This window comes from Podarcis raffonei, chromosome 7 (assembly GCF_027172205.1).
Source record: "Podarcis raffonei isolate rPodRaf1 chromosome 7, rPodRaf1.pri, whole genome shotgun sequence".
Lineage (NCBI taxonomy): Eukaryota > Metazoa > Chordata > Lepidosauria > Squamata > Lacertidae > Podarcis > Podarcis raffonei.
Window position 1 is genome coordinate 48,083,995 of NC_070608.1, and position 24,776 is coordinate 48,108,770.

The following is a 24,776-nucleotide window of genomic DNA, read 5'->3' on the forward strand; positions in this document are numbered from 1 at the left end:
TTTTGAATGATATAAACTAGAATCCTAAACAAGCCAGGTTATTGATGTTATTACCCTTTTATAATGTCAACACATTTGTATAGGGAAGTTGTTTTACTGTTCAGTGTTTTATTATGTTTTTATATATGTTGGAAGCCACCCAGAGTAGCTGGGGCAACACAGTCAAATCAGTGGGGTACAAATAATAAAATTATTTTTTTAATTTTATTTCAGTGAATATTGTTAACATAACTCTAAAATAAAATAAAACCAAACTCATTGGTAAAAGCAAATATTGGAAAAACTGGTTTTTCTAAACACCCTCAAAACAATTAAAAATATGCAGAATTTAGATTTCAAACAGATTCAATACCACTGACTAGAGGCAAGTTTGCAGTGGATTGTTTGGCACCAAGGATGAATATATTTATAGCTTCTCCTGTGTCATATTGATGCGATGTGACAAATTAAGAAAAACTTGGAAGCAATTCTCTCTTCAAAACAACAGCTTGCGGGAAATCCTTAGAGAGAGTAATACCACTAAACCCAAAATGAGCCCTAACGAGTCACAGGTATTTTGATATAATATTACAAAACTTCTCTCCTAATGGACCCACACAATTGCAAACAATCTAATCCATCTTTTCCCAATGAATTTCTTTTTCTGTGCATGTGTTTAATCTATTTGGCTACCCTGTTAAAGACATTACCTTTGTTTTAAAAAGGAACAGAGGTCACCAGCACGGGATACTCCTAGATCCAGCACTGTCCCTTGAGGCTCAGGAGGCCTCAGTGGCAAAGAGTGACTATTTCCAGCTGTGATAAAGTCACCAGATGCAGTTCGTTTTGGACAGAGAAGACTTTGCCATTGCACTCCACAGACTGGATGGTTGCAGTGCACTACATGGGGCTGCCAGTGAAGACAGCCCAGAAACTTCAATTTGTTCAAAATACAGATGCCTGATTACTGGTCGGCCCTTGCCACCAATGCCACCCCCACCAGAGCGAAGCCGAGCCACGCTGAGCCACCTGCCCACCTGGGCAGGGGGGAGCCTGGCCAACAGACGTGGCCTTTGGTAAGTGAAGAGGAGCATCTGGCAAGGCTATGCTGGGGTTGCCTGGTTCACACCCACTCAAAAATTGTGCACCTGGGACCACGGCACCCCACCCCCATGCTATGCCCCTAACTGGGTTAGATTACTTCCTCAAGCAGATTGTGATATTATATTGTACACAGTGGCAGCATAACCTCACATATCCCCAAAGCACTCCGCCACCCCCAATTTCCCACTGATTCTATAAGTAGCTTATTTGGGCTAAAAAGAAAATGAGTCAACAGGTTTCTTTTTCATGCTGTGAATTTTGTCCAGTTGATTTCCCTGAAACAGAATAAATTACAGTAAATGAAGAAGAGAGATTCGTCAGCTCTTTTAGGCAAGCAGTTCCTCCAGTCTGATGTGCTAGAATCTAAAGTGCTACATGATAATTTATGTTGCATTTATGTTGAGCTGATTCAAATTAATAACCTCTCTAGCAATACTAAAGACTGCTGTAAATTATAGAATGAATATAATCTGCATCAAGGCTGTCCCTAAGAAAAAGCAGTCAAGTTGTGCATAGCAACCTTAACTAATCATTTTATTAGCTATCGTTAGATGGCCAAATAAACTCTGGGAGGAGATAATGTCCCTAGGCACAAATGAACAAACTCAACTATAATGTATCTATTGACATGTATTATGAAATTACTTGGATTAAGATAATAAGCCCATACAGCCATTGGTTCTCTTGTGCATTCTACCACAAATTAGCAGTTAAATGAGTGGCAAAAAAATGCTTACCTCTTGGTAGTTGGATATAGATGAACAAACTGTCCTGGAACAAAATAACTCATTACAGGTTAGTTTAGACATTTGTATTGCTGCATAGTTCCATCTTCCAGAGTCAAACTTTTTCAATGAAACTCCAGGACAAGCATTATGTAAACCACTTTGAGGTTTTTTCTACAATCAAGTCATCATGTGGATCTAGTTAAAGGGTTAAGCAATAAAATGGTGATATGAAGTGGTATGTGGTCCTGATAATGAAGTTTATAATAGGGTTACGTGCCACCCCAATCTCTGCCAAGTGATGTGAAATTCCAGGGGTCTTAAGACTTAACCAGAGTTTGTGTTTCCTTTGGGGAAAATGAGGCACAGCAGAGACTATAGTGTCTTTAAGTTCTATGGTTTTATTTACACACACATATATACACCTTAGTCTTGATGGAAGGAGTATATTACAACCCAAGAGTGTCTCTGGTTGCTTCTCCCATACCTTTGGCAAGCTTGGGTCCAGAGCGGAAGCCAGCCATGCTTCCCAGTCTCTGGGTACAGCCTCTCCCTGCCAATCTGCACGGAGTTCTGCCCACTTCCTGCTTCTTCCTTCCATGAAGTCTTGCCAAAATGTGACTTCCCCTTCTGCTTACATCATCACCAGAGGTGCCAACTTCTCAGGAGGATAGATGGCGCCCGATGTCAAATGTGTGACATTGCAAGGAGCCTGGGGAGGAGCTGAACGTCCTCAGTATATTGAGGAAGCACGGCCTGCTCAAAAAAATATTGGGTGGCCCAAAGGGCCTCAGCCTGGCATCTATGATCATCACCCACTGTAACCCTGGCAGCTTCCTCCTCTGTGCCTGACAGTGTCTTCTTTTTGTTAATGAATTGCATTGATGGGTTAATGACTGCCCATTTCAGCCTTTGTTTCTTAATGGCTTATACCTGGTTAACTACATCAAGCTGGCATGGCCTATTATCTTAAACTTAATCAAGCAGTGTTTGGCACAGTTTTACTCAAATTTTTATTAATTCTCACTTTACTAATTTTGGGAATTATGGGTGACTTGCACCCATAGCTCTGGTACCCAACTGTGGTCCTGATAATGTAGCCACATGGTTTCATCCTAAATTCCTCAGTTCCTCTGATCAGTGTTATAAAATTGTTAAGATGAAAGGTGATACATAATATCATTACTCCAGTGGCCTTGCTCATGTTCGTGATGCTATGGTCTTAATGTACAGTGAGGTGGGTGGCATATCTTTATTTAGTTAAAGGTAAAGCAGAGCAGATTTGTATCCTAAGGAACTAGTTGCCCTAGTCTTGTAGTCAGAAACAGTTTCCACAGTTGTAGAAACTTTGAGAGAATGCTCTTGGTAGTAATAATTTTTCATCTATAATCAATGAGTTATGTCTTTCGAGATACATGCAGGTGTTCCAGTTCTTTTCAGAAAATGGCCTTTCTTTAATCTACTTAATGCAAAAGGTTACAACACCCCATCTGATTGCTGCATTTGAAAACAGGCTTTCCTTTTAAAAAAGGAAAGAGTGCCACCTATCTGCAGATTTAAAAACTCAAATTTTGCTAAGGTGCACTTTAAATAATAATAATAATAATTGCACTTGGATACTGCTGCATGATTTTCTTTTAATATTTAATCATACTACCACTGGTCAATTTTTAGGAAATGTTCTGGTTCAAGTCAAATTGAGACTCACAGTATCATTTCATTGTGCCAAATAAATAAATAAATAGCTGGTGGAGTCCAGATATTTGTGGGACTACAATTCCCATTAACCTCAGCCACTATAGTCAATGTTCAAGGATGATGGGAGTTGTAGTCCAAAAGTTGGGAAGGCACCAGGCTGGTGATGGATGGAGTATAGGGTTATATCCCACAGTGGTCTTCCTCTGGAGCTGCTGACTGAGAATAATGATTTGTGCATCTAGCCAAGTCAGTTCTAGAACAAGAAAGCTAAAGTCACAATAAATTTGTTAGTCTTTAAGGTGCCACTTGGTTATTTAGGGGCGCAACAGTAGGTGAATTTGACTGGAAGGGAAAAAAGAACTGCTCTTCTTGAAGATGACAGGAGCTTTGAAGGCAGCATGACTGATGGTCATGTACGAAGGAGAACAGAGGAGCTAAAAATTGCAGGCAGAACATCCTTGTTAAGGATTTCTGTGTATTATACATTATGGCCAATGAATCCTTCTTTAATTACCTAAATACTTTTCAGAAGAATTCTCATTTAGTAGGTGGATACATTTTTAACAATAGGATCTTTTTTTCCCCTTTAAAAAAGGAGCAACTGCAAATACCTTTTAATGTGACTGGAAAATTACCCTGGTCATTGAAATGGGGATGCTTAATTTAGCACAGTGGCTAAATGCCAAATCGGTTAACTGAATTCTGCCTGTGTACAGTCTTCTCATAGCTTTTGTTGTAATCTGCTGCAGTTTCAGCCTTCAATTATTTGTGTGCTCACAGCAAAACACTGCCAAAAGGTACCATCATTTGAATGCTGCATAAAACATAACCAAGAAGATGGTCTCATATGATGGCATTAGTTACAATATCCACGCCCCTATCTGAAGGTTGACTATGTTGAATGACTGCCTAGATGGGGAAGGATGCAATGCCGGATTTATGTATAGGCTAAGTAGGCTGAAGCCTAGGGCCTCTAAATCTAGGGGGCCTTGCCAGCCCGCCCACTCCCCAGTAGGTAGTCTCCCCTCTCCCAAGATTGCAAATCTAAGACTTTATGCGAGGGCATGGCAACTCAGGCCTCTAAGTCTAGGTGTCCTCGCCATCCTGCCCGCTCCCCAGTGCCGCAGTCTCCCCTCTCCCAAAATTGTAAACCCAAGACTTAATGCAAGTGCAGGGCAACTCAGGCCCAGCAACTATGAGACTCAGGGCTAGCCAGTGGGGCCCAATTTGAAGCAGTGGGGTGCAACTTGATTTTTTAAAATTTATTTATTTATTTTGGTAGGGCCGTAGTTCACAGCCAAAGTCGGCAAAATCTTATAGATATAAATAAAATCCATCTAGATTGCCCTGGTGAGGGGGCCCCCTTAGGAGTGACACATGGGGCCCAATTTGGCCCGATTACTCCAATTGCCTTAAGGTCAGCCCTGATGAGACTGTGCAGGGGTTGGACTGACAAGCCCTGCACCTTCTAGGTCCCTGGTGTCACTATTCAGAGTACAGATTCAAGGACTTGCTATGAAAATAGGGGGGGCACTTATTGGAAATCAGTTTTGTCCCCTCCCCCAGACCCCGAGACAATGAGCCCAGCCACCTTTTATTCACAGACCCATAAGCACTACACTACAGCATGGCCATAAACCTGTACGTTCAACCGCTGAAATACACACCCAATATGTAGCAATGGAGATTTATGTTACTGCTTTATGAATGAGCACTGTTTTATGAATGGACTCAGTGTTTTGTGAATTACCTAAGAGCCACCAATAGGGAACGCTAGAATCTGACAGCTAACCAATTGGGTACTACCAAACAATGAACCCTATTGCTGAAAGCAAGTAACTAGCAGGGAATGCTTCAGCTCAGCCTTTGCCCTGTTGACTGAACACCCTCTGCTGTGCAGATAATGGAGAAAGCTCATAAATTGTATACCTTCTGGCATCCTGGCCAACCCTATTACACTGGTGTAAACCCTAGTGCACCAGAAGCCCAGAACAGCAGCAAATGAAATCTGCTCATACGTCGGCGACTGATAAGACTTGTCAACCAGTTCTTCCAAAGTCTTCCTAAATTATAAAGCTCCAAAATACAGGCCAAAGGAGTGCAGGTCTGGGAAGAGTGAGGCATACAATGGCACCACCAGTGAAAAGGCCTTGCTCCTTATAGCTCCTGCCCTGTCATTTGATAGGGTGCCCACTTGCCCTCCTTCTTGACATGGAATGCTCTCTATTGGAGTCTCCAGGTCCAGTACAAAGACCATAAGAAGGGAGAGCAGGGCCCTTGAAGTTCCCAACAGCTGTTAATCAAGCAAGCAAGCAAGCAAGCACACAGGTCACCTATGTGGCAGTCAGGATGCCTATGTCCTGGCCAGGCCTGCACCCAATCTTCTTTTTGTACAATCTTGTTTGTCCTCAGTAACCAAAATTATATTAACATATACAAGCAGAAAAGTTGTTTTCCTTCATTTGCAAGGAATCGTACAAAACAAAGTGGCACTAATAAAGAAAATTTCCAGGGTGGCAACAGAAAGCAAACTGAAAATGCTTTTGCAGTTCATCAAAACTATCCAGCAATATCAAGTAATAAGAAAACTGGTGCTATTAACAGTAATCCTTCTAGCTGTTTAATTGGTTCAGCAACTTCCATGCACATGACGTGTGATGCTAATTATTTCCCCCAAGAGTTAAATGATAACTAATCAAAGGCAGCTACAGTTGCAAATGGCAACAAAATATCTGTGAAAGGAAGAGGAGCAGGTTTGCTCAAGTGTTTTGTAGGTAGAAATACTGTTTGTAATAAGTGAGAGCAGTAGTTTACTTGCTCAAATTAACAAGTAAGAAAGTTTTGAGAATTTAAATTCTAGATTAAAATTGATTACTTAATTGAGAAGGGGATTGTAACAAAAACACCGGGGCCTAATTGTAGAGTGCCTGGTATCTGATGGGCAGACCAAAGCACTCGTCAGGAGAGCTATGAGATTCAGCTGAGGGTCAGATGCCTTGTCAATCCCAGCAGGTATATAACAGGAAGACCCAGCCTGCCCAGGCCAATTCCTTACCAAGAGGAACTTTTGTAAATCCTGACAGCAGAGGTTTCCAAATGTTTTGGGCCAATGGGCACATTTACAAACCAGAGAAACTGTCATTGGCACTATGCACATACCATAGCCACACACACCCTTAAACCCCCCCCACACACACACACTGCAATCATACACACACATCACGAACACATGCACACATGCCTGCTGCCCCCATAGCATTTTTTGGCAGGGGATTTACTAGCTGGGAAGATGAGACTTAACCCTTCCCTTCCCAACTGCAACCCTCACTGCTGAATCTCCCCCACCATAATTAGCATTGAAGGAAGCTTTGTTTTGGGTACAATAGAGAGCTTCTTTGAAGCCTAACTGCAGCAGGTGAAGGAAAAATGAGACCCTGCAGACACCAGGGAAGACCTCTGCAGAGACATATGGTCTGTGGGCACCAGGCTGGTGACCTATGTCTATAGTGTTTGCGGTTGTAATATTATTTTATGTCAAGTATACTGCTGTGGTGGATTTACTGACACATGCTCTATTGCCAATTCATGCAACTAGCCCAGGAACTACTTGTGAAAGACCATTTAAAAACTGAATTGCTTGCATCTTCTATATGAAATCCTATTAAAATGAACAGTGACAGAGAGATTTCTTTAGAAGAAGAATTTTCCCCATAAATGAGGCTTTTCTTTTTTCCTATCAGGTTACAGAGATAACCATCATCTCCCAACAGTATATTTCTCAGGTTTATTGTAATTCAATGACTTAGAAGCTCTTCTTTTTAAAAGTGAGTTGAGAAAAAATATCAGATAAAATCTGAACTCTCAGAATGAATTTCGTTTTTATCATATTAAGAAGCTGCATTTTTTGTTTCAGCTTGTAACGGGGCGGGAAACCAGGTGGATTAAAAGAACGTGTTCTGATAAATGCTTAATAGCGTACTTTTTCTCTTCTGTGCTCATAAATCGGTCTATAATGTTCCTTGAAATTCAATAATTATAAGAAAGGCCACGGTTTGTATGGTAATCAGTACATTACATGTGACCCAACGGGAGAACCAAGATAAAATCTCCTCACATATTCCTTTAGCCTGAAAAGCAAACCCAAATTTGGATTGATGCTATGATACTTGAGGGCCAAGTTAACCCTCGACCCCTGTACCATTTCTTTAACTGAAAAACCACCTTTCTCCTACCAGTATTCATTTCAGTGTGAGAAGTACCACATGGGTAACCAGCAGTTCCCCTCTTCTGTAGTTTGTAGAAGCTGCTGAGTAGGATTTGTTTTGGGGAAAAACTTCAATGGGAGAATTCCCACTAAATCACATCCTATAATGGAACTCCAGTGTAAGTGGTTCCCACAAGGGAGCCGCAGAAAGAAAGTGGTTGGTCAAGGGCACCATGGATTCAAAAAGGTTGAAAACCACTGGTGTAGGGTTTCCTCCTGAGCTTTTTCTTCTCCCAAAGGTGTTCTACATGACAGTGGGTAAAGGACATTAAATTCCATTGATTCCAGTGAAGAGATACTGTATTTTTCTGTGTATAAGACTATATTTCCCCAAAAAAAATTTAAGTTTAAAATTGCGGGTTGTCTTATACACAGAATGTTGCAATTATTTATTTCTTAATTTGGGGCTCAAAAAATAAGGGTCGTCTTATACATGGGGGCATCTTATACACGGAAAAATACGGTATTTGAATGTGCTTAACACTGCTGCTAAAATAGATGAGACTTTAAAAGTATTCAAGTCAGATAGATCATGCCCTTAGGATATTTTTTTTTTTTTTAGAAACTAGTGTATCTCTCTATAAGATGCTGTATGGAGCTCAGTCAGCCTTAATTTTATTATCCTGTGGGGAAATAATGCAATATCATCTGAATTAAGCCAGTTTCTCACTGCACCTGAATATTTTAAGACGTTCTTAATGCAAATTTGAAAGATTGAGACCCAAAGAGGCAACTTCTACTTTTCATAAGACAGCTGATGTGAATAATAAAGATATTCATACTCAGCAGTATTTCAGAGAAATATGCTCACTGGCTTCCTTGTGTAGTCTGGTGAGAAAAGTAATTGTATCGCTGCGGCTCAAAAATGCGGAAAACACATTCATATGAGCAGTAAAAAAGATTTGGGGGCAGTAAAAAAGATTTGATTTCTCTCATCCTGTATCACAAATGGATGAAATCAATCTGGTGCTATAGAGCTGCTGCTGCTGTTCCACTCTTATTTTGAATTGCAGCATGAAAGTGGATATAATTGTGTGGTTTAAAAGACTTCAGAGCCCATTGGATAATTTTTTACAGACCCTTTCCTCCTATGTGCCATAACCACTCAAACATGTGCTATTTATCTCAAATAAAGGCCTTCTATGTAAGTAGAAAATAGTTGAACACAATTACCTCTGTGGTATATTTAAGTTCTTATGTTATTTATTCCCACAACAATCCTGTGAGGTAAACTAGTCTAGTTGAGGGCCACTTACACTGAAAAGTAACCCTCCTTGACCCATGAGATGATGAATTCAGCTCTGCATTTTAACCACTTTAACCACCCCAGGTACCACCTTCCTTTCTCCATAGCTTACCTGCTGACAGAAGCAAAGCAATGAGGCCTCTCTTGAGATTTCAACTCCCTTCAGGTCTGGAAGGCTGAGACAGGAGCATCCCATGTACCAGGGACCCTGGGAAATCCGGGGCACCTGCTGTGGAGCTCAGGGTGGCCCTGGGAAACTGCTGCTTCAACATTCCAGGTGCAAAGGAATGACAAGAAATGAACCAATCATGCCTTCCCATCATTGTCCTTACTCCTACTAGATAAGGTTAGGGCAGTAGAAAGGGATGGTGAGGTAGGACCTAGGGCAACATTCCCCAATCTGGTGTCTTTCAGATGTTTTGGACTACAACTCCCATCAGCCCTGACAACATGGCCAGTGGTGATGGATAATGGGAGCTGTAGTCCAACACATCGGCAGATGATGATGACACCAAGTAAAGAAAGACTGACCTTGAGACACGTAAAGCAAATGTAGCTGAGAACATTGTCAGTTTTGTCCTGCCTTCTATCTTTCATTTGTCTAGATGAAAATTTCTTCTCTAAGAAAACGTCTGTCAGAGAAGCTCATATAACACATTTCTCTAGGCATTTTTGCTTTGCTTGTCATCCAGAGATCTTTGCCCCAGGTGAGCCAGCTACTATCATGTGAGGCAACCCACCAGACAAACGGCAAGTGCTGTTGGCTTTCCCACATAATAGTTGACCCCCCGCCCCAGGGCCAGTTTCAGGGCCATGGCTCCAGAACCCATTCTAAGGCAGCTACAAGCTGTTATTTCTTATGATGTTCCAGAATTAAGACAACTTCCGGTGCTCTGGGGCATTGTGGAAACTGAAAATCATGTTTTGTGACAGCCCTCTACTGTTGCTAGGGAGGCCCATGGCTGGGGATATCGTCAACATAGAAGAAAGCTTGTGGGAGACACTTTGCTGAGGGCTCCCTCCAAACTGGAGCTGCTCGTGGTTTCTACTGCTGGACTGGTGTGATTATGGTAGAAGGGCAAGCTTCATGTGGAAATAGGCTTCCATACATAGCTCCCTTTCATGCAAAAAGTTGCCGCACATGTAATATCCCAACCTCCGGCACTCAGAGTTAGTGTATGATGAAAGTCCTTGTTGGTACAAGGCTAGTCTGAAAGAACACCTGCTGAAGAGATGGTTGGGCTGTTAAACTTTGACAGCAGTGGGAGGCGTTCATTTCAGTCAGTTATGTTTCTTTCCCCTCTCTTATTTGCTTCTCTGTTATATTTACTTTGTGCAGTCTGTGGCATTTCTTGTAAAACCAAAAACAAAATGTAGACTTCATTCACACCCCTGCTTGTTCACTAGACCAGTGATGAAGAAACAATGTCAAAAAAGGTACGGTAACTATTGCACTAAAGTTCAGCATGTACTACAACCACTAGATGGCATCGATTCAGCATCTAAATTCAAGATATGGATTCTACAGTAAGCATACTTAACAAATAAAGTCCAGCAACCATATGTAAGTGGGCTTTTTAAAATTTACATTTTAAAAAATATGTTTCAGAAGACAGTGTGGTGCATATACCTTGGTTGAAGGGAAGGAAGGAACTGCTAGACCAGTTGCTTGCTCAAGAGTACCTTGACCAATCAAGTTGAACAGGCAGCATTTGGGGATGGGTGGGGCTGGTAAGGGCTTATGAGCCTCAGATTGCCTTCACTGAGGTTGCCTCAGTGTGTTCCAGGACGGATTCAAGCTCATACCAGAGATTAAGTTTTTCACAATTAATGGAGATTACAGTAAGTAGAGCCAGAGGCGATGGCAGGCAGAGTGGGCTAATCCTAGTTTTATCTTCTTCCCTTCTAAAAGCTACAAGGGAAAAGAGAGACTAAGAAAGAGGACCACGGACTGATCTTAAGCAAGGGAACTGGCAGGTGGTGGCTGACAGAGGAGAGGTGGAGGTTGATGGGGCAGTGCCCTATTTACCCTACTGTGTACAACTTCTGGAAAAGGCAACATTCCTTCTCAGAGACCCTATGCACACAATTTAACAAATTCTATGTTTGTGAAATCTGATGCAACCTGAAATGAAGTGCTTCTGATCTGCACTAAAATTGGACCCAAATTTTGCACTTCCCTAAATTTTGTGATACAGTGTTGTAGCCAATGAAGTTTTACTTAGAGTAGATCCATTGAAACAAATGAATTAAATTAGTCGTGCACATTAATTTCAATGGGACTACTCTGAGCATGACTAACACTGGATGCAATATACAGTTTTCAGGTCTAAACAACAACCCCAAAAACATTTTAAAATATTAATGTTAAGACAAACATGTGTGCATTGTACAATAAACTTGTAAAATATACAATATACTGTTATCAACAGTACAAAATGTACCGCCGGTGCTGCAGTAAGGGAAATGGCAGGTTCTGAACTACCTGGTGGCCACTAGTACAATCCTATATATATCTACTCAGAATTAAATCACATTAAGTACAATGGGACACCTAGCTGAATGGGTATTGGATTGCAGTGCTTGTGTTCATATGCATCCATTTACATACATATGTACTGAAAACAAGATGCATCTATCCCTGTCCAGCTATTTTATGTATGTGACAGCCCCAACCAGTACTGCCAAAGGTAAGGGATGATGGGAGTTATAGCCCAAAATATCTGAAGGCTGAGGAAGGCTGGTCTAGGAACTCGGAAGAGCAAGCTGAACCACCAACAACAACTAGTTTAACTAGGTAAAAATAGGGACAGTGGTTTACAAGGGACAGATACCAGAAAACTGAAATTCTCCCTAGTAAATGGAGATCCCCCAATTGTTGGAGGAAAGGGAGTGGCATTTCTGTCTTGGTTTGTTTTTTAAATAATCTGAAACACTTTTGTTTGTGGTATATTGCTTGTGATGGCATTGTGCATGTTTACTATTGCTTATTTACTATTTTTAAATTCCCAAATACTTCAAACATGACTTAAAGGCAAGGAGGAGCCAGGGTCCTGGCAGAATGATTCATTATTCCGAACAAAAGTGGTGAAGTTGACTTATGGTTAATGGAACGAAAACAACCCAGCGGGGGCCTCCGTGATTTTGTTATGCCAAAAGGAAAGGGTGAGATTGATTGCACTCCTGAGCCAGGAATAATAGAAAAGCTCCCTTCTACATCGCATCACTTCTACAAACAGCTCCAGTATTTGTTTTGATTATTCACTAATTTGGCCTTTAGTAGAAAGCCATTGTGTAAGTAAAACATTGGTCATAAGAAAAGGGATCAGCTTTGTGATTACTGTAGTATGTAACCAGAAAGTACAGTAGTACATTCAAAGCAGGAATGTCACCATGGCCTATCATAAAGACCTGGTTTTGTTAATGAAGTGCTGACTTAATTTCTTCATTATGACATGGGTGAAAACTGCCACATCTGGAGTAAATAATAATTATTAAGGAATAGAGAACCAAAGCCCTTCCTTTCATGTAAGAAATGTCCATATGATTTTGGAGAATGAAATGCTTTGATCAAATGCATGATTCTATCCAGATTCTTTCAGTGTGCTGTGTTATCAATGCTCACATGCACTTATGTGCCTTAATCAAGTGTTGGGTAGAGGGAGAGAAAATTTAATCTGATTTTGCATGCAGTTATATCAAGAATCTTTTGTATTACCACTTTCAAGTGCATCAGCCAAAAGCTGCACACACAAAAAAGAATCTGGACAGAAATATATATATTCCAAGATCTGGGGGAAGGCAGTTTTATAGATATTTGCATATATATAGGTGATGTGGGGAAGGGAGTGGATGCAAATGAAATGGAGGTAAAGGCAGCTGCAGGCAACTCTGCATGCTCCAGTTTCTATTGCTCTATTCTATTCTATTTTTATACATTATCCTAGTTGATTAGGATGGATGGTGCAGAGAAAACAAGTTTCCTCCTTAGCTTTAAAGGAGCAGTGGGCAGTCTACAACTTTTTGCCTTTTTCTCTTCTGAAGTGGGCTGGACTTACATATTTGAAGCAGACAAGAGGCAGAGATTGCACATGTGAGAGTGGAGATTGAAAGCTCATGGAAAGGAAATTTATTTGTATATGCAGAAAGGAAAAGATTGATGCTCTGGATGTTATAGGGGAAGCAGCAATGGAATATCTGTTGGAGAAAGCAAATACATTTCCTTCTCCTGAACTTCTAGTGGATGCGTGTGTTACAAGAGGGCACCATTTGTCACCATTTGTCACCATTTGCAATCTGGGCAACACTTGCTTGTAGTCTTTGCTTCATCTAAGTTAACTCCACCCCTAAAATCTGAGCCATTTTTGTTTGTTCTCTCCAGATGAGATGTCTCCTACTTTCTCTCATCTCCACTCATCCTGTAAATAGTTCTTGCATGAATAAAGCCTTTGAACTCCACAAACTGTAAGTGATTACTATAATCTCATTCATTCAAGCTGCATGGTCTTATAACAACATCAGTTAAGGCACCCTTCCTCAGCTAGAGGCCCACCTGTTTTGGACTGCAGCTCCCACTTCACCCAGGCAGCATGGCCATGCCAGAATTTGTAAACCAAAACAGCTGGAGAACACCAGGTTAGGGGTGGTTGAGCTAAACAAAGTCTGAATCAGTCCAACTCCATTGCCATTGGCCCTCAGATTATACTAAGCCTTGAAACTGCTTGCAAGAAAAGGTCGTGTGCCTTAGTTTGCTCACCCTAACCAAGATAAATGTTCAGTATCTAGGCCCAAACTACATAGAGGGCTTTACACAATCAAGATATGTATTAGTGAATGTGTGAGATGGAGTGGGATCATGCACACCAGCCATGCCTCCCACTTTCCAAGTACTCAGTTTCATCCATGTGACAGGAAGCCCTGTGTGCACTTCTTTCCCACTGATACCAGGCACATGGCACAGGAGGGGCAGGTGATAGGTGTGCACTAGCATGCAAGCGACATGTCTGGCAGGCCTGATCATCCTCCTCCATCAGGTTACATGCAAATCTAATGTATAATAACAAGGGAAAGACCACATTCAGTTAAAGCCTTCAGTAATTGAGATGGGAAGGTTGAAGTTCATGGTTTTGTTTTGTTTTTTAAAGCCTTCTGGTGACCATTATATGCATTTGTGTGTAACTTGTAGTTTGAGGTGTAGTTTCCTGAAGAAGGAAAAGCTTTGGTTTTTCATTTTGTCTTAACAAAACACTTCAATCAAAAAACATTGCAAGTCATTTTCTAGGCTAATAAAATGTTTTTGTTTCCGCCGTCCAGCAGTTCACGAGAGTGAGCTAGCTAGCATTAAAACTCCAAAATATATATTTTTATTGCCAAACATGTGATGCAACAGAAATTGATGTAGTGTAGTAAAATAAAGGCTGCTCTCTCGTAAATCTGTGAGTGTGGGTTTACCAGGCGACTTGATTTCATGGGTTCAGTGATGTCGAGACCCACTTCCGAAGTCCAGTCAGGAAGGAAGTCTGCAGGGACACCCTTTCTGAGAGCGCAAGACTTTTTCATGTTATGTCTATTCTTTGGGAACAAGGGTCAGGATGTTTAGGGAACTGCTTTGAAAAGAAATATTATTTCAGATTGAGATTATTAGGGGAAAGAGAGGAAGAACTTCAACACTGTGTGCCAAGTTCAGTGGACCCTTTTGCCATGTAAATGTGCTTACATTTGTGATGTAAGGATGAAGACAGATGTCACATTTAAGACCTGTGTGAAGTGGAAGTGTCATCATCAAACCACATTTGCTGCATTTCAGCATAGATGTTTCCAGAAGGGTGTGTTCAAACAACTTTCCCGTATTTAGAATTTTATGTCTGGCTTCACTCTAATGCAGACAAACCTAAATAGAAACCTTGAAGAAGACCACACAAGGAGCCCAGCATGCAGTATGTATTAGAAAATTCAAATCGTAGACCTGAAACATTGAATCTGAAACATTGTTTCCTGAAAATGGTAGTCATTAACGCCCCAGCACTAGACACAATGTGCAATGCATGCTTGGAGAAACATCTGTTTGCTAGCCTCTTTTCGGGGCGGGGGGAGGGATTCAAAGCAAGGGCAGTAATATCATTGTCCATATGGCAGCTTCACCTCCCAACATATCCTTTCCATTTGTTGCTGTTACATTATTGTAACTTATTCTTCAATATTTAATGAGCAGCATCTTGGCTTTTAAAAGATGAATAATTCAAAGGTATGGAGAGATGCTAAGAGCTTTGTTGGCTCTCTGAAAGTGGTATACCCCTAATCATGTTATATTTGCCTTGTTTCATTGATATTTTTAAAAGTGTTAATAGGTGGGGAAATGTATAGAAAAGTGGAGCATAAGAGGAAGATCACTAGTTTTCTGTTGCTTTCATGTTGACTTTCACATAGTTCCCAAATACCTGGAGAGTGAAGACTTACGGTAGTTTAGTTTAGAAGCCTCATAACTGCCTGAAGTTTTGTATTAAGGCTGCAGCCTGTTTTCCCCCTTAAGGCAGGGGTGGGGAGCTAAAGGCCCTCAGGGTGCTTATGGACTACAAATCCCATAATCCCTGACCATTGGCCATGCAGGCTGGGGCTAAAGGGAGCTGTACCTAACAACATCAAAGGGGGGGGGAGCTGGAGTCTTATCCCCGGTTTCCTTGAAGTAAGCAGCATTGAACTCAACTGAACTTATTTCTTTTTATTATTATTCACATTTATTAATTTGATTTATATCCCATGCTTTCTCCGGAAGGAGTCCATGTACAGGATTGTGTTCTTAATGCATTCATGCATTTAACTTCACATCTGGCCCTTAGCCACATAAATTTTTAGCTTCTGAAAAGGGAACTACCTTTATAGTTTGTCCAGGGGGTGGTTTTTGTTAACCTTTTTCTATAGTTCTTGAAAAATTCCACTTTCTGTCATTCATAGTGATATATCAACAGGCATCCCACTGAATATTAATATCTCCCTTTCTCCCTCAATATTTGTGTCTCACTTTCCCCTTTGCATCCCCCCATTTCAGGCATTTCCATGCTTTCCTGAACGGATATGCCTGTGAAACATAAACTCTGCTTATGTTGATTGTGTATCTTATCTAGCACATGTTCCTCATGGCTGTAGTTGTAATGTTATAGAAACAGAATGCATTTGTTTTGAGAAAACGTATTGCCTGCAGTAAGTGAGCCTGCATTTATACTTAGTAATTTATTTAATTACTGTTACTAAAACTGGCGACATGTTTACTACTCATTTTATCATTTGCTCTTTTTATCATCACCACTTGTTACGTAATGGAGAACTTATTTGCATCAGAGAAAGCTGTGCAACGGCAAGGATACATTTAAGAGATTGGGGCAGTTCTTTTTTGTTTGTTTGTTTTTTTGGAGGCACCGCTGGGATGGTTGGGGTAGTTCTAATCTTTAATAACAATTTTAAAAGTTAAGACTCCAATCCTATGCATGCTTCCCTGGGAGAAAGTAAATGGGGCTTAATTGTGAAATGTATTGCACATGATTCTAATGTGTATGTATGCATGTTATTGCTATCGTACATTTATGAAATACATTGTGAGCATCAAGGTTCTGTTGACTCAAATCTGTTCACCAAAAATACAGTGGTACCTCAGGTTACATACGCTTCAGGTTACATACGCTTCAGGTTACAGGCTCTGCTAACTCAGAAATAGTGCTTCAGGTTAAGAACCTTGCTTCAGGATGAGAACAGAAATTGTGCTCCGGCGGCACGGCGGCAGCAGGAGGCCCCATTAGCTAAAGTGGTGCTTCAGGTTAAGAACAGTTTCAGGTTAAGTACGGACCTCCGGAACGAATTAAGTACCATATTTTTCGGCCCATAGGGCGCACCTAGTTTTTTTGGGGGGGAAATAAAGGGGGGAAAATTGAGCTCAGTGCGCCCCCAGGCTTCGGGGTGCAGGCAGCTCTCCACAAGCCATGGGAGAGCTGCGCGACTTTGTTGCTGTGCCTCACTGGGACCTCTGCAGAGTTCGCGCAGCCCTCCCACGGCTTGCAGAGAGCTGCATGAAGCCCGAAACGCACCGACCCCTCTCGCTCTCCAGGCTTCAGCGAAAGCCTGCATTCGCCCCATAGGACGCACACACATTTCCCCTTCATTTTTGGAGGGGGAAAAGTGCGTCCTATAGGGCGAAAAATATGGTACTTAACCCGAGGTACCACTGTACATGTATTCTGGTCCGCCCAGGACAATAGGACCCCCAAATTCATTTCTTAAGAAATATGGGTAATTTGGTTTCCAGGTTGGTACTGTCTGGATACTCAGAGATTTTCTTACTTGGTATATCAGGAAAACAGAACAGATAACTTTCAGAAAATTAAGAAGGTGTTCCATCATTCAGAGGCCTAGGTAAGGGGAATTCCACAGCGGAAGTGGGATAGCACACACAATTGCAAGCAATTTTGCAGTTATGTATGCAAGAATATGTGAATAGAACAACTGGAACCATTTTATGATAGCCAGTGATACCATGCATATGTTAAAATATTTCCATGAATAAAAAGGGCATTGACCCACACTGTAGTTCTGTTAAAAGGAGGGGGGAATGCAGATAAGAGGCAGCTAGGACATTAAGCAAATGTGTTTTTTTTAAAAAAAATGAAACAAGTATTCAATGGCTACTACCTCAGCTCACTTTTGATTGTGGACTATAATGCTAAACAGGATTCTTGGAGTGGGTCTCTGGAATTTCCCTTGTTAAACTTCATAATTTCTCCCATCCACTCTAAAAAAGCATTCATCTTTCCTAGCTGAAACAGGGAGCAAAAAATGGTGCACTACCCATTAAAAGTAATCCAACCCTCAGAGAGAAGAGATCTCGGTGGCTCCATCTGTATAGCCTGAAAACAAAGCAGCACATCTAATGCATAGACCACCAAGATAATTCATTGCTCATATGGGAGCCACTATACCCATGCATTAAAAGCTAATTTCCTCCAACATGATGGAAATATTTTCATAAGAATTGAGCAGATGTACACAGATCAGGCAATTTTAATGTAAATGTAAAGCTGGGTTTGATTGATTTGGTGGTGGTTGCTTTTTTTAAAAGAATTATTTATTATTTCATTTGGGTCACTTTATTAATACAAAATACCACAGGCACTCTGAAACAGCAAATGGGGGAAATGATCCCTTTTGCCCCCCAAGAATGAGGGGGATACGGCACTTATTGAAGTTAGAAGGAAGTGGCAATTTGATTCTCAATCTCAGAGGGCAGATATATACACAACAAAAAGCATGTGTTTCACAACGGTTGGTAGGAATGTTTTTGCAAAAAATCTCAGAAACCTCATCAGGAGGGCTTTAAACTGACTAATGTGGGGGAGGGAGACAGTGCTCCTGAAGGTAGGAGTCTATCAATTGATGAAGATGATCATCCAAATGTCATAGACCGAATGGAGCAAACAGCACGCAGACCTAGTGGTGGGAGGAAAAAATCCTTAAATAAGAGACACAGGGGAATGATTAATGGACTTCAATGTCTGTACACTAATGCGCAAAGTATGGGAAATAAACAAGATGAGCTTGAGCTCTTGGTACAGCAAACTAAATATGACATAATAGGCATCACTGAAACCTGGTGGGATAAGTCCCACGATTGGAATGTAATAATGGAGGGATACAATCTATTTCAGAGAAACAGACCAGACAAGAAAGGAGGAGGAGTGGCGTTATATGTCAGGGATGTGTATACCTGTGAAGAGATCCAAGATTTAGAACCTCAAAGCCAAAGTGAGAGCATTTGGGTCAAAATTAAGGGAGAGAAGAATAACAGTGACCTCATTGTGGGAGTTTACTATAGATCCCCAAGCCAAACGGAGGACATAGATGATGCCTTCCTGGAACAGATGGCCAAGCATGCAAAAGGAAGGGAGATAGTAGTAATGGGGGACTTCAATTACCCGGATATTTGTTGGATGTCAAACTCAGCCAAGAGCATAAGGTCAAACAGATTCCTCACTGGCCTTGCAGACAACTTCATTGTCCAGAAAGTGGGAGAAGCTACAAGAGGAACAGCCATTTTAGATCTGGTCCTAACCAATGTTGATGACCTGGTTAGTGGGGTAGAAGTGGAAGGATCATTAGGCGCGAGTGATCATGCTCTTCTGAAGTTTACTATACAGCGGAAAGGAGCAGCCAAGCATACTAGGACTCAATTTCTCGACTTTAAGAAAGCCGACTTCATAAAACTTAGGGAAGTGCTGGGTGAGATCCCATGGACAGTAATACTAAAAGGAAAGGGAGTTCATGATGGCTGGGAGTTTGTTAAGAGGGAGATAGTAAAAGCACAACTTCAGGCAATACCAATGAGACGGAAACATGGAAGGTGCCTAAAGAAGCCAGGGTGGCTATCTAAAGAACTTTTAACTGAGTTAAGATTAAAAAAGGATGTGTACAAAAAATGGAAAAGGGGGGAAACCACCAAAGAGGAATTCAAACAAATAGCCAGCACGTGTAGACACAAAGTCAGAAAAGCTAAAGCACAGAATGAACTCAGGCTTGCTAGAGAGGTTAAAAGCAACAAAAAAGGCTTTTATGGGTATGTTCGTAGCAAAAGGAAGAACAAAGAAACAGTGGGGTCACTCAGAGGAGAAGATGGTGAAATGCAAACAGGGGACACAGAAAGGGCTGAACTCCTCAATGCCTTCTTTGCCTCAGTCTTCTCCGATAAAGAAAACAATGCCCGACCTGAAGAATTTGGAGCAAATGATTCAGCAGAGGAAACACAGCCCAGAATAACTAAGGAGATAGTACAAGAATACTTGGCTAGTCTAGATGTATTCAAGTCTCCAGGGCCAGATGAACTGCATCCAAGAGTATTAAAAGAACTGGCAGATGTGATTTCAGAACCACTGGCAGTCATCTTTGAGAATTCCTGGAGAACAGGCGAAGTCCCGGCAGACTGGAGGAGGGCAAATGTTGTCCCTATTTTCAAAAAGGGGAAAAGAGAGGACCCAAATAATTACCGCCCAGTCAGTCTGACATCAATACCAGGGAAGATTCTGGAGCAGATCATTAAGCAAACAGTCTGTGAGCATCTGGAAAGGAATGCTGTGATCACCAATAGTCAGCATGGATTTCTGAAAAATAAGTCATGTCAGACTAACCTGATCTCGTTTTTTGACAGAATTACAAGCCTGGTAGATGAAGGGAACGCAGTGGATGTAGCCTACCTTGATTTCAGCAAGGCATTTGACAAGGTGCCCCATGATATTCTTGTAAAGAAGCTGGTAAAATGCGGTCTTGACTATGCTACCACTCAGTGGATTTGTAACTGGCTGACTGACCGAACCCAAAGGGTGCTCATCAATGGTTCCTCTTCATCCTGGAGAAGAGTGACTAGTGGGGTGCCACAGGGTTCTGTCTTGGGCCCGGTCTTATTCAACATCTTTATCAACGACTTGGATGATGGACTCAAGGGCATCCTGATCAAATTTGCAGATGACACCAAACTGGGAGGGGTGGCTAACACCCCAGAGGACAGGAACACACTTCAAAACGACCTTGACAGATTAGAGAACTGGGCCAAAACAAACAAGATGAATTTTAACAGGGAGAAATGTAAAGTATTGCACTTGGGCAAAAAAAATGAGAGGCACAAATACAAGATGGGTGACACCTGGCTTGAGAGCACTACATGTGAAAAGGATCTAGGAGTCTTGGTTGACCACAAACTTGACATGAGCCAACAGTGTGACGCGGCAGCTAAAAAAGCCAATGCAATTCTGGGCTGCATCAATAGGAGTATAGCATCTAGATCAAGGGAAGTAATAGTGCCACTGTATTCTGCTCTGGTCAGACCTCACCTGGAGTACTGTGTCCAGTTCTGGGCACCACAGTTCAAGAAGGACATTGACAAACTGGAACGTGTCCAGAGGAGGGCAACCAAAATGGTCAAAGGCCTGGAAACGATGCCTTATGAGGAACGGCTAAGGGAGCTGGGCATGTTTAGCCTGGAGAAGAGGAGGTTAAGGGGTGATATGATAGCCATGTTCAAATATATAAAAGGATGTCACATAGAGGAGGGAGAAAGGTTGTTTTCTGCTGCTCCAGAGAAGCGGACACGGAGCAATGGATCCAAACTACAAGAAAGAAGATTCCACCTAAACATTAGGAAGAACTTCCTGACAGTAAGAGCTGTTCGACAGTGGAATTTGCTGCCAAGGAGTGTGGTGGAGTCTCCTTCTTTGGAGGTCTTTAAGCAGAGGCTTGACAACCATATGTCAGGAGTGCTCTGATGGTGTTTCCTGCTTGGCAGGGGGTTGGACTCGATGGCCCTTGTGGTCTCTTCCAACTCTATGATTCTATGATTCTATGATTCTATGATTCTATGATTCTATGATTCTATGATTCTATACTTAGGGCCTTCCAGGACCTATCCTTTATGCCTTACTATTTTGGGTGTGTGTGCTGCCTATCCTGTCCCTCATTGCCAGGCAAAGAGCTTAAATGCCCAGCTCTGTTTCTGCCCAAGGTGTTCATGCATAGATCTAATTGGTACATAGAGAAGGCACAGGTTACAGAATATGGAAAATGCATAATAGGCTACGCACATGGCTACGCACAAGCAAGATGTTCCCTGAACCTTCCTTTTGAAGGGCAAGTGAACCAGGCAAGCAAAAGGCTTGCTATTTGGGACTTTTCCTCCTGTTTACTCCAAAGGCTTAAAAAAGTTGGCCAGGTCTGGTAATGTGGGCTTGAGTGAGCACATCTTTGTTTGAGACACTGTCATGCCGTGTGATGCCTAAAGTGTTCCTGATGCAGCACACGTGGAAGGCGTTGAGGCGTCGCTTCCATAAAGCAGCGTGCTGAACAGGCAAGCCTTGGTAGACCTTCATTCTTCCATACCCTTTCAGAGAGGCAAGCTACTGCTGTAGCTGCCTTGCTAATAATGCCTGTCTAGCTCAGCGTCAATAGAGAGGTTGCTGGTTATGGTGGAACCTAGGCAGACAAAATAGTCTATCACCTCAAGCGTGTGGTCACCAGTCCTGATGCATTGAGTGCTGGTGACGTCCTGACACAGGATGATGGCCTTCAGCAGGCTGATGGTAACTCCCTGCAGGCTTGGGCAAAACAGTTGATGAATCTCTGTAGATTTGGACCGCACTGTCAAGACTGTGTCATCTGCAAACAACATCTCTCAGATAAGAACCCACCACAGTTTTGTCTTCGTGTGGGGACATGCCAAGTTGAACAGACGCCTGTCACTCCTCAAATGGAAGTATGGTGGTACCTCGAGTTACAAATGCCTCAAGTTACAAACGCTTCAGGTTACAAACTCTGCTAACCTGGAAGAGTTACCTCGAGTTGAGAACTTTGCCCCAGGATGAGAACAGAAATCATGTGCTGGTGGCACAGCAGCAGCAAGAGGCCCCATTAGCATTTCTCCTGCAGCTGGCACAGTGAGAAAATCATGTTGACAGTTGACTTCTAAAGCTGCATTATGACTCTGGATAGACCCTGTCAGTGAGTACTCAGCCAAGGAATTGCATGGTAGTTGTTACAGTCATGGTGGTCACCTTTGTTCTTGCAGAGGGTCACAATGCTGGAGTCGAGCATGTCTTTTGGCATGGATCCTTTTTCCCAACACTGCAAGAGGAGGCCATGGATGTGTCTTACAAAGATGAGACATGAAGGTTGGCAACATCAACTCCGCCATATGGGAATCCATTGCAGACAACCGCAGTGCCTGGAGATAGAAGGTCAGGTCGTGCATCCATAGCAGTGACCAAAGGAGGAATGCCTGCTAGCAGGACTGCAGACAGAAGAAATGCCATGGTGCTTCTGCAGCAACGCAGCTGGATGCCTTCATCTGCCCCAGCTGCAACAAAACATGTCTCTGCTGTATTGGACTCTACAGCCACAGCAGGCACTGTAACCTTCCATCAGTTGGACTTCACCCAAAAAGCGTGCCACAAAGGCACACTTCTCTATTATCTCCCAAGGTAGACGGATGCCAACAACAGCTGAGTTGGTTCATAAGAAAGATCAAATTGCTATTGAAGACACAGCATCAGGTTGGTCAGTTAACAACTCTTGCAGCTATTTTGCAGAATAGCCTATAAATAGCTTTGTAGTTGTTCTGCATGATAAAGCCTCTGATCCGTCCCAAAATATGTAATGATACCGATAGTATTATGTGTGTTGACTAACACAATACACATCTTTGGTTTTACTGAATGTATTTATTTATGCTCTATACAGGGAAGATTTCATTAAGATCAGTTTGTTCCTCAGTAGGCATTTGAGGACAGTCACTGGCACCCTGACAACAAAAGCCTGTCATATGATTCAGAATTTCTTCATTCCACAAGAGGTCAAATAAACAGAGCCTCCCCAGCTCTCCCAAGGGAACATCTAAAGCATCTCCAAGTCACAACAAACTATGGGTGTTCCTGTACACAATCAAGAGATGTGCAAATAACATTGAGGTCAGCTCATGTTTTAAAAATTCATTCTTAGAGATGCACAATGGAGAAATGCTTTATTAATCTGTGGTTGTATTATTTTCCAGCCATGGAAAATATCAAAATCTATCAAAATTGTACAAATGTTAACACAGTGACATATTCCTTAACTATAGCCTGATAAGATCCTGAATGTGTTATAATGTTTCTGCTGAAACCTGAGTCATGATCTTTTTGGGGTTTTTTTTTGGGGGGGGGTTGCTCAACAATTCTCATGGTAGAAAATGGAAGGTGGAGAATTTTTCAGGATCAAATGCACATTAGGCATTATGGGATTCTTTCTTCAGCTGGTGCTTAAAACAAAAACAAAAAAATGAAGCCGCTTGAGGGAGATGGAAAACAGGGAGAGACTGCTAAGTCCCCTCCCTTTCTATTTTGCAAGCAAAAACCCAGCCTCCTCAAGCTGATGTTTCTCCCACAATAAAAGGGAACTTACAGGAAATGTGTGCAGACAAAAGCAACACTCTGTTCTTTGGTTAGGCTTTCTTCGCTTCGCTGAATTCTAGCTCCATAACTCTATTTGCAAGTTTTGCAAGTTTGTATTCATTAGAAATTACCTGTTTAATAGGAACGTGTTATGTATTGAGTTGAATAGGATCAAAAAGGCAGCAGTCTGATTGGTCCTAGAACAATAGGATTCAGAATGCAGCAGTCTGATTGGTCCTAGAACAATAGGGTCCAGAATGCAGCAGTCTGATTGGTCTACAGGAGCCACCCAAACCAGCTCCAGGTGGAAGTGACTCCACAATCAGATTGGCCTACAGGTGAATCCCAGAATTAGCCAATCAACGTGGGGCCCATTGTGTAAATAATGCATAAAAAGCAGACATTCTGGGGGAACTTCCATTCCTCCTCACCACAATGAGCTGAATAAAGAGCATGAAATCCACTCTCGACTCCAAGTATATTTCAGAACGTGTCTACTTAATGGTTACTCATTCTGACTTTTGGTCCACAGCAGCAGATACTGCCCTCCCGAAGTTTTGGATGAAAGCTTCCATAACTCCTAAACAGGTGGCCTTGGTAGCTGGGGTTGATGGAAGTTGTAGTCCAAAACATCTGAAGGGCACCAAGTTGGGGGAGGTTGTTCTAGAGAAACTGGCTATGAATTTACTTTCTGTACACTGTAGTCCCTCTGAACTCTATAAAGTTCAGTGGTATTAACAGATACCCTTTTAAGGTTATAACCCAACAGTTTTCTACCCCTAACATAGAGCCCCAACCTCTGGTCTCCTCTC